Below are 12,009 nucleotides of genomic sequence, written 5' to 3'. Positions count from 1 at the left end.
AATCACTGTGCAGGCATCTTGCTTCATTCAGCTGTTAGCAGTTGAATAACTATGTTGTAACCACAGGGTGCCAAATTAAAACACACATTACTTTGAACAGTCTCCACATTTAGAGCCCTGCTTCCTGTCAGGAAGAGTTCCATTTCACTGCATAGCCCAATCAGCAGGGAGCTACTAGAATTAAGTGCCAGTTGATATTACTTTGTTTTGCATCAACCACCCCTGAGAATAATGTTCAAACATTTTGCAGAGAGGTCAGTATGGTCTCATCCTTCTGACTAGACTGTTAAGCCATGGGGTGTGCTCATTTTTCTATGAAGTTCACCTTAGAGATTGCCGTTTTTGAACCCTAGTACACTGGAGTCACAACAGGAAGCCTTGTGCTTCTGACAATGATTGTTTTGATACCAACGTTATGATATTTGACAACTTTTTCCATCTGCAGTTCACAGCTTTATACGTGTCTAGCAAAGCTGCCTTGTTTATATTACGCTGACATTTTAAGGAACTGAAACAAAAACTGCTTTGTACGACGGAGGAAAATAATTATAAGAATAATTATTTTGGAGAAAAAGCAAGCTAAAATACTACAAGCTGATTTCAGGGCACTGGTGAATGATCTAAGCAAAACATTATTGCTCCTTTAACAGGGTAATCAAGTTATAATGTTCCAAAATATCTGTAATGAGGTCTGTGAGATTAACAGCATATGACCGCACCTTCTAGCCTTTCAAACCAGACTTAACATCATGGCAAAATTATTATAGCTGGTTTATGACATTGCCGTTTAGAGAAATTCTCCTTGAGATGTTTTTGTTAAGAAAAAAAAACAAACATTCACATGAAGAGTCTCGCATTAATCATACATCTATGGTATTGACCATTTCTCCTTTTTTTGACACCAGCACCCCCCCTACAGAATATAGTTTCAATAAGAAAGCCCTTTAATGCAAGAGGTAGACACCTGAAGGAGGAGTCAAAAGGAAACACAGTCAAAAGAGTAAAGCACATCGCCCCCACCCTCCAAAGCAAAGGATCATGGGAAAATATGGTTAAAATAAAAGAGCACTACCTGAAGGTATTTACTAAGGGTTGTGAAGGTCATGTATGTGCTGCCGCTTTAGAATATAAATATATATACACACACACACACACACACACACACACACACACACACACACACACACACACACACCTCAATATCAATGGATTTTGTTACTTTTTAGCAAATAAAACATTTGCATTTAAATGGAAAAAAAGGGCCTAAAATATATTTATAGATAAAGATTATACAGTTAGGTCCATAAATATTTGGACAGAGACAACTTTTTTTCTAATTTTGGTTCTGTATATTACCAAAATACATTTTAAATGAAACAACTCAGATGCAGTTAAACTGCAGACGTTCAGCTTTAATTCACTGGGTTGTACAAAAAGATTTCATAAAAATGTGAGGAATTAAAGACTTTTTTTTTAAAAAAAAAAACACAATCACTTCATTTCAGGGGCTCAAAAGCTATTGGACAAATTAAAAAACTGAAAATATTCATTTCTAATTACTTGGTTGAAAACCCTTTGCTGGCAATGACAGCCTGAAGTCTTGAAGATACAGTACATAAGGAAGGTGCTTCCTGTCCTGGGACAGTTTACAATCTGTATTAGCAGGCAACCAACTTTCGGTGAGGGTTCATCGCTAGGTAGCCACAACAAAAGTCTCTTTGGACAACAAAAAAGTAGTTACACACACTGAATAGTTTGATACAGGTATACATGTTTTTTTTTTTTTTTTAAATTAAACAAAGTTCAGAGAAGCAAAAAATTAGGGGGTTGGAGAAAATTGAGGTACAAAGAAAAGCTAATAAAATGAAATCAATTTAGATTTGAGGAAATGCTGTATAGAATTATGATTATTAGAGGCAAGTGACAAACTAATCCCTTATTAATAGAAGAAAGGAGATTTTAACATCAACATAGAAAAGGCTTCTTTACTAAAAGGACACTAGTTGTGGAGCTTGTATCCTATTGGGGTTATACCAACTGGACTATGTAGAGATTTTGATAATTAATTAGAATGGATTTAGGTTACTGGAGTAGATTACTGTTTTTAGTGGGAAAAAAAAAAATCTGATTTTCAAAAAGGACTTTATCCAGCACAAATTTCTTGTTGGCCTGTGACAGTGTGAATATTAATGAAAACATCTACATAAGTTTAAACTAGGATATGATTTTGCATTGTTTTAATCTGTGTAATTGTGTTATGTAGGTTTTATCATCCCCTCACATTAAAGCTATAGTTACTCTTTATACAACTTTCAGAATATCACAAACAAAAAACATCCCAAACACAGTCTAAAATAATTGGTGTGCATATAATCGTGATGAATTATGTTTTTTATGTATTATGTTCCAACCATTATAATATATGGACAGAGCAATGACAGAAGGATTGGAGTGACATCCAGAAAGTCTGAATTAATACTTGGGCACATGCACAAACATACTAGAATAAACTCTCTAACTCTGTATCTATCATCACTCTGCCATACAACATAGCTCTCAGAGGAAAACAAGGAGAATTAGAGCTGAAGTGCTATGGTGTGAATCCCAATAGAAAAGCCAGGGACCCTTGACATGTCACTTAAACCCATCACAGACAGGATTCAGGCAGTAGTTGACTACAAAGGAATTTAAAGTATTGAAAAATTATCATTGTATTTATGATTATGTTAGTTTGTGCAATTACGTTAGAGCCCCTGTAATTGGGGGGGGGGGGTGTCTATGTATAAAAATGTCTGTCATTCCTAAACAGCTTTGTTAAAACCCTTTGTACTTGAAATGTAGACATTCAGCTTTGTTTCATATTGATTCCTTCACTTCAAATCCATTGTGGTGAGGTAAAGAGCCAAAATTAGGAAAATTGTGTCAATGTTGAAATATTTATGGACCTGACTGTGTACAGAATACAATGGTTATAGATTTATTATAGTGGTAATAAACAAAAGGTCAAATGTCATTCATAGCTCTCTACACACATCAATATGAAAACCTTTATATATTATAAAGCAAAACTGTTGCAGCCATGAAAGAATTTAATTGTACATACTGAGCAGGCTGATATTAACTACAAAAATAAATAACATTTTGAGATTTTTGGTGTTGCTAGGTTTATAATGGTATGAAAGTGGCAGCCCAGATTACAAAATGTCTCTTCTAATACAACTTCTGTAATTATTACATAAATTAGTTACCTTTATCTCTAAATTTTATTTAATTCCTTTGGATATAAAGGGCACACTGGTCGAGGCTCGGTTTTCCAATGCATCCTATGTATTTCTGATAAATGGGAAAAGAATAGATGACCAGGCAGAAGGCTCAGACAATAACATGTGATTTACAAGACATGAATGCAACTACTGCAAGATTTATCTGACAGGCTCTCCGATAGTGGACTGCTGAGTATCCGATGGGATGATTTCTAGTCTACAAAGTCTGCTAGCGAGTAGCCACACACATTATTTATTTATTAGATGTTTTGGGTTGAAACCATTTTAAATGATGCACTTCACAATGCATAGCCATAAATTCAGCTTTAAGCCTTGGAAGGGCGGTAGTGTTATTGGAATGTATGTCAACCTGAATTAGGATGAGCAAAACAAAGCTTTTATCAAGCAACCTTGAATGCTGTGTCTATTGTTTCAAAAACTATATTCATGTCAGTTAAACAAAAATGCTCTGCCATATTAAATTATATGAAATATTTCTTTAAAGACCAAGTGTCCATTTGGTAGTAGAAATGCTTATAAGCAAAACAAGAATGGAATAATGAGGAATTCATTAGGATATGTATCGAGCTACCACATTTCTATACTTTCTGACTTGTACTGAAAACACGACAATCTAATACACTCACAAAACTACATAATTTCCTTAAAGGGGTTGTTCACCTTTAAATTAACTTTTAGTATGATGTAGAGAATAATATTCTGAGACCATTTGAAACTGGTTTTCATTTTCTATTTGTGGTTTTTGAGTTATTTAGAATTTTTTTTCAGCAGCTCTCTAGTTTGCAATTTCAGCAATCTGGTTGCTAGGGTCCAAGTTACTCCAGCAACCATGCTTTGATTTAAATAAGAGGCTGGGATATGAATAGGAGACAGCCTGAATAGAAAGAGGAGTATTAAAAGTAACAATAAAAATACATTTGTAACCTTACAGAGCATTTGCGCTTTAGATGGGGTCAGTGACCCCCATTTGAAATCTGAAAAGAGTCAGAAGAAGGAGGCAAATAAATCAAAAAGGAAAAAAAAAAGAAGACCAATTCAAATGGTGAACCACCCCTTCAAGAATGCTTTTCCACAAATCTCACTATATGAGAATTTCAAATAGACCTGTAATAATAATACAAAATGCATAGAACTACAAATCATAACCTGAATTTATAAGCTAGTATGTACAATGATTCATTGCAACTTTCTCATAGCAAATTCTATACAAAAGGGGGGTTGTGGGAGCACTCCAAGTAAATATTTATTAAAGTATAATGGAAGTGCTACTGCCTTGGCCAAATTAATCAGTGCACATTCCCTGAGCCCCTGTCTAAGTAATTCAGTATATACGCAAGTGCATGTGTTAAAGATTTAGTTACAAAGTTATGATCATAAAGTTGATAAGCCACCATACCAGGTCCCTAACTGTTTACCTCTGGTCATAGTATAAAAGGTCTTGTGCCTCTCTGCATAGTAGCATTAACTGAAGTAAATGTCTGCTGAATCTTGGTTTCAGTCTGAGGGCTATATCCTCTCCTGTGGCTTTTAAGAGAGAGTGATTGCCCAAACCAACGCCCATTTAAAAAAAAAAATGTAATATAAAAATAATGAAGGCAAAGTAAAATTGTATGTATAGGTGCCCACTTGGAAAGTGTATATAGGTGTGTGGGTATGGGTGTGAGTATAGGTATGAGCTAAAGTGAGTAAAAAGGACAAACTAAATTAGGTGTAGTAATAGGTGTAGTAAGTGTAAATAGGTGCAAAAGTGTTACTAGATGCAGTAAAAAACATAGGGCCACCATTAGTGAAATGGGGTGGGTATGGGGGGTGCTACAAACCACAGCTTCAGGCTACATTACAAATACAAAGGGGCGTCGTGGGAGCACTCCAAGGCTAAGTAAATATGTATTAAAGTATAATGGAAGTGTGCATGCCCCGAAAACGTCGGGTATTGCACGGAACCCAGCGCACATCAAAAAATCATTGGGACTTCGCCCATTGACTTATATGCAACCTCAACAGGTCCGTGATGCTGGATTTTCAGATTCAGACTTTCCATCCTCAGGGTTAAATAAATTCCGAAAATTTTTTCATGATTTTTGCATTTGGGGTGCAGTAAATAACCCCCTAAATGTATATACTCTATACAATATTGCTAAATTAAACTGAACAAATACAGATTTTGTGAATAGAATTATATTCTAATCCCATTTTATATAACTCAAACCTATGTATTTGCAAAGATAATTAATAGATGTGCAACAAAGTACCACAGTATGGCTGACATCTAATTCAGATACATGACTCTCATACCCAAATAAAAAAAGATTAGATAAAAAAAAAAAAATTCACTAAACACCCAGCATTCAATACCATTTCATGATAATGATAAATGTAGAAAGTTTCACGCCTAATTCATTGGTTTTAACTCTGTAAAGCATTCATATTATTAACATGATTAAAATCCAGTTTTTGACCTGATCTTTTGATCTTTGCTACATAAACCATTCAATCAAATGTTAAAAAAATAATTAAAATGTTAGTATCCAGATACTGCTTCATACCTTGTGTTACAACCCCCTCCAAAAAAAGTAAAAAGTCAATCAATCAAACTCATCCACTATCCTCCCAGTATCTGCAAAATGTTGAGCTAGGATTCATTTTCATGTATCTCTAGCATTCACAGAATGAGGGACAGTTGACTTTCTAAGAAAATGAATCACATCGGTAATTGCCTTGGTGACCTCTTCAAATAGGGAAAATTGCAAGCGAAAATGTAATTATAACAAATAATTATTTTTTCAAAAAATCAGTTTGTAAGCATTTAGAGTCATAGCCAACCATTGACACTGCACCTTTGTGTTTCAGTTTTAAATTTAACTACATATAAGTTTACATCATTTCCTTAGATGCAAGAGTGTTTTCATTATTTTTGCTACACAACAACATTGCTATAAAAGCGCTTGGAAAAATTGCTGCATACACAGTTTCATTAGCATTACACAGGTCTGTGACACCCATGACAAATAGGCGCATTAGGGAATGTCATTTACCCTTAGTCCCACTATTTCCAACATTCTGAACTGGAAAACAGTACTAAAATAAATTTTAAAAATCAGTCTAAAAGAACCAATGTGAAGAACCATGACATTGGTAAAAAGACTGTTTATTTCTAATGAAAGTTACAACAAACAAGCTGCCTATTTACTTTTAAAATTCCAAAACCCCAATAACAATCATACACTAACACATTCAATAAAAGCACCTCTGACAATAACAAACACTGGCAACAAAGGAAACAGAAAAATTGATTCTATATAATAATAAACAAAAAATTGCAACCAATATTTATAAAAAAAAAAAATATTGGCCAGTCTAAAAAATGTAAACTGATAAAAATATATATTGCTTAACCTCAAGTATGCAACCAAAATGCATAAAATACTCACTTAAAATGCCCATAAGCAACACTCAACAGTGCAAGCACCAATTAACCAGTGTCTGCAGTCCTGCCATGCCTACGACCTTTAGCTTTGAGTTTTCTTACAAATTCTATAGTATGTCTGCTTATTTTATTGGCTGCTATTGTCTATATTCACTATATGCTGAAAGGTATGGAATGTGGGTATGTCATGAATTTGGCCATTGTAAGAAATTTAATATTTAAACCTTTACGCTCAACAATGTAGGTCTTTATAAGAAGATACTACATACAATTGCGCATCTGTAAAACCCTGCTTCATCTAAATAAAACATTTTCATAATAATATACTGTGCCATTGGGTAATCCTAAATAGAAAATTGCCATTTTAAGAATTAAAGCAATGCGGACACATTCCTATATAAATCATAGGAACATGTCCATATCAAAGAGGTGCTGCACACTAAATATTTACATCCAAAGCCGCCCCCAGCCCGTGAAGCCGACCCTCCGACAATGCCAGTGGATCTTCAGCGGTTGTTTCAGTCACGTTGGGCTGGTGGCAGCAAGATCCTTCCATAGGCTGGAGTCCTGTTTTCATTTGTAATTAGTCTATGGAAGAAATCTCTGCCCCCAGCCCAGCAGATCCATTAGCAGTGTTGGAGGGTCGGCTTCGCAAGGGTTTGCGGGGCTGGGGGCAGCTTTTGGAGGGCTTTTTGTTGTAAATATTTAGCTTGCAGTACCTTTCTGATATGTACACGTTCCTATGATTTTTAGAGGAACATGTCAGTATCGCTTTAAGGGATGCCCCCTAGGACCATACGGTTCACAGTGCACACAAACAAACCAAATGCACACATACATGTTAGGTCACATGAGCCAATTAACAGAGTTCTGTCATTTATTCCCACACTACTTCTTGTTACAGTTAGAGCTGCATTATTTCTGGTCATGCTGACAAATATCTTACTGGTGCCAATTAGTTTTGAGGAATGAGAGCAGAACAATTTTGGTAGCTTGATTGCTGGATATTTTGTGTTCCAGATGATTCTTAAGTAGGGATACAACAAATTCATAATACTTGGGTTCAGCTGAATACCAACCCTCCACAAATATTTGGCCAAACAATAAACTGAATCCATACCCAATTTTTATTTTTAGCACAATCCAAAAAATTGGCACCTTCAGCTGTTAAGTACTCAAAAGTCACCTGTCTTCAATCCAGGCTAATGTTCGGCTAAACACAAACACCAAAGGATTCAGCAAAATTAAAAATCCTGCCAACTGAGTTGGAAACTGCATCTTGGTACATTACGATTGCAAAGCAATCCTGAAATATTTGATTACAAGCCATTGGATGGAAAATGAAAAATACAAGAGGTAGTACTATTATTATAATATTAATATCATTTATTATAATAAAAACTTTGAAGATACATATCTTCTTAGAATTTCAATGAGTTGTTAGCAAATTTTAAGACTAACGTGTTCCTTCCATGGATAAGTGCTTGGCTTTAAGGAGTGGCACACTTTAGGGAAAGGTTCACCTTTCAGTTAACTTTAAGAGAATGGCCAAAAGCAACTTTTCAATTGGTTTTCATTATTTTTTTTAATAATTTTTGAATTATTTGCCTACCTCTTCTGACTCTCTCCAGCTTTCAAATAGGGATCACTGACCCCATCTAAAAACAAATGCTCTGTAAAGCTACAAATATATTGTTATTGCTACTTTTTTATTATTCATCTTTCTACTCAGTTTTTCTCTTATTCATATTCCAGTGCATGGTTGCTAGGGTAATTTGGAACCTAACAACCAGATTGCTAAAATAGCAGTCAAGAGCTGCTGCATTAAAAAGCTCAAAAAAAAAAACAAATAAAAAATGAAAACTCAAAGGCGAACAACGCTTTAAAGGAGAAACAAACCCTAAAGTTAAAAAACTCCTACCACCCTACCCTACATAGACCCCCCTTCCTCCTCCCCCCAGCCTAGCTGCCATCCCGGGCAAATGCGCCTAACTCTTTACTTACCCCTCCATGCAGATTCTGTCCAGCGGCGTTCACGGGCGCTATCTTGAGCCGATTTGGTAATCTTCAGAATGAGGCCGGCGCTTCGGAAATTTTCGTGAGTTTCGGTGCATGCGCAGTTGTTGCGAAACAAAAAATTGCTCCAGCTGCGCATGCGCCACTCCACCGGTATCATTCCAAAGATTATCGAAGAGAAGAAGATGGCTGCCATGAACTACGCTGGACAGAATCTGCAAGGAGGGGTAAGTAAAGAGTTAGGGGCATTTGCCCGGGCTAAAGCTAGGCTGAGGGGGGGGTCTATATAGGGTAGGGGGGTAGGAGTTTTTTAACTTTACAGTTTGTTTCTCCATTAACGTTTGTTTGTTTTTTTTGTTCTTTTACAACAAAGACACTAACATATTCATAGCAACCAATCAGGATTATGCTTTCACTTTCCAACTTCTAGTGGACTGCTCAAAACCAACTAGTACTTGCCTGCCAGGTAAATACAATTTAGCACATACTTGCGAATTAACTGCTAGGTTTGAATTTCTCGCCTTTAAAGCTATAAAAAACATTTTAAACAAAGGTTTGAAATATGGACAAATATGTACTGTATAGGGTTTACATTTACAAAAATGCTCAGCAATGTAGTTATAAACTAGGGGCTGCATCTTTACTCTTACTAAAATTAGTGGCCTTTTTTTTTATAATAGAGATGCACTGAATCTAGGTGTGATTTGGGATTCAGCTAAATCCCTGCAAAAAACAAAACACATTTAAAGCAGCGGACAAATTAACTCAACAATTATTTCTTCACAGAGGACACATCTTTATCTATCTCAAGTTTCTATATCAAAATTAGAGTTTGGATTTGGTATTCAATCATTTTTGTGTGTGGCGGATTTGGAGCACACCTAATTATAAATATAAATTAAAAAATATGCACTTGAACTTATGTTTGAATGCATGTACAGAATTTACAAAATGCAAATCATTAATACTTCCTACTGTTGCTATCAATGTAAGGACAAATATAATATTGTTTCTGGTTTGTTTAAAAGGTCAGTGAAAAATGACGGCACATTTTACTGAACCAGACCATCTCTTCTACATATAATAGTATAAATCTGAACATGCAGAAAAGGAATGTTCTATGCTATACTCTTATTTCCCCATTAAATTGGAAGTAAATTATAAAGACTTGTTTTTAGAAAAAGTCTCTGTACATATTGTACACCTTAAATTGTTTATATACATTTCCAAATGTATTTTTATTTTACCACTTGATGAACCACTTGAGAACCTTTCCAAAGGTTCTCAACAAATAGTTATGTTGGCAGGTACTTAGTAATTATAAATTGCATATTTATTATGTTACTATTGAGTTATATTTTGCCCAGTGTTTGCAATAATAAGCTCACTACTTTATTGAGAAATCCATGAGCTCTAATCTCCTGAAGTAATTGTTCTTATTGCACTTTATTGACTATCTGGACAATTGATTCTTCACACCTTCTATGAATCTTTCATTTGTATTCATGAAATGTCTATCAGCAAAGCCTAAATAAATTTGATGGTATAAGCACTAACATGAAATGGATCGATGAAAAGAAACATTAATTTTGCATTATCCTTATTTATCCATCAGAGTAACCAGAAGGCCTGCAAATAAAGGTCAAAGGTTTGTCCATGCAGCAGAACCCTTGACCTACAAGCCAATACCCTTCTCATTAAAAAGGCTATTTGCAATCTTCCACTGGGCAGGTCTACCATAGAGAAAAGTTTGTTTTTTTTAGAATGCAAATTAAAAAATAAATTGCAATTAATTACTGCAAGCCGAGACACACAGTTAAAATATTGCATTTAATTGAAATACAGTTATCTCAAGCTTAAAATATACTCATCACAGTCAGGCGTGTCATGGAGGGAATCAAGTATATTCATACATTCTGCATACAACAGATAGTAAAATAAGGCATATCTCCTAGCAAAGCCAACTGAAAATCTTGTAGGTAAAACAAAGTGTTTTGTTGTCAAAATGTGAATCTTAGGGGACAAAAGTCTACTCTCAACGAAACCCCCTTTAAACCATTGTTGTAATCTAAAGCTGGTCATACACAGGGAGATCCGCATGTTTGGTGATGTAGCCAAATGAGCAGTTCTCTCCCTGATATGCCCACATTGAGGTGGGTGATATCGGGCTGATCTGATTGTATCAGAATGGAGGCTATAGGGGCTGTTGGATCACGGGACCACATCAACGAACAGATGCAGCCGCGATCCAAAGGGATTTTTTACCCTACTCCATCGGCATCTGCCCGACTTTTGGCCAGATATCGATCGGAGATGCCCGTCGGATGGCCCCACACACGGGCCAATAAGCTGCCAACTCTGCCTGTCTGCAGCTTTTATCGCCCCGGTGTATGGGGGCCTTAACTGCACTAGTCTCAACAAAGGTGTGAGTGGTAATCTTTGGTTTTAGTGCACAAACTTTTTAGCCAGAAATTCTACTAATTTTGTGAGCTCCCAGAGTGCAGCAATCAGTGGAACCTAAGGCAATCTGAAATTTGTGTGTGGAGTGATGCTAATGTATACTTTGATATCTGCAAAACCATAACAAGACCAAGTGTTTTTGTATCTTTTGCTTTTTATTAGGTAAACACTTGAATCCAAAAATTTGGAAAACTTTGATATTAAGGGGGTTATTTATTCAAGGTTGAGTTCTGTATTTCCCTTAAAACTCGAGTTTTTCGAGGGTAGGTTCAGTAAAAAGTGGAATTTTTCGGGATAAGAAAAAAAAAATCTATTTTTTTAAGATTTATTATGACCCAAAGCTGATAAAAGCTGAATCGGAAAATACTCCAGCTAAAACTTGTCAAGGTCATGTAGAAGTCAATGGCAGAGGTTCCTTGAACCATTTGAAAAAATTTTTTTGCCTTCATGCAGAGACACACGGGCAGATTCGGGGACATTAGTTGCCCCAAAGAAGAGGAGATTTGTCGACTAATCTCCCTGAATCTGCCCGTGTGTCTCTGCCCTAACAGTGGTTTTCGCTTGAAAACTCGATCAATATGAGGTACTTTAGGTATTCAAGATTTTTTCACCTATAACTTGATGAAAACAAGGTATTCTAGTCCCCACCCCGATTCAATCAAGTTTGTTACATTCAGATTTTTCAATAAATAAGCAAACATTCAAGTTGTGAGTTTATTCGAGGAAGAAAAAACGTCACAAACCTTTGATAAATAACCCCCTAAGTGTTGCAGAACAATACACAATTAAAACAACATAGAAACAGGAATATTTAAAAGTCCC

The 12,009-nt window shown here is 35.7% G+C and overlaps 1 protein-coding gene across 2 annotated transcripts in view; it reads right to left on the bottom strand.

Moving 5' to 3' along the window:
• Positions 1-12,009, bottom strand: part of LOC108699406 (lipopolysaccharide-responsive and beige-like anchor protein) — a 392,949-nt gene that overhangs the window by 276,985 nt on the left and 103,955 nt on the right. The gene's annotated exons all lie outside the window — the stretch shown is intronic.

This window comes from Xenopus laevis, chromosome 1L, assembly GCF_017654675.1.
Source record: "Xenopus laevis strain J_2021 chromosome 1L, Xenopus_laevis_v10.1, whole genome shotgun sequence".
Classification (NCBI taxonomy): domain Eukaryota; kingdom Metazoa; phylum Chordata; class Amphibia; order Anura; family Pipidae; genus Xenopus; species Xenopus laevis.
Note: the sequence above shows the minus strand (reverse complement) of the source record. Positions and strands in the feature narration are given on the sequence as shown.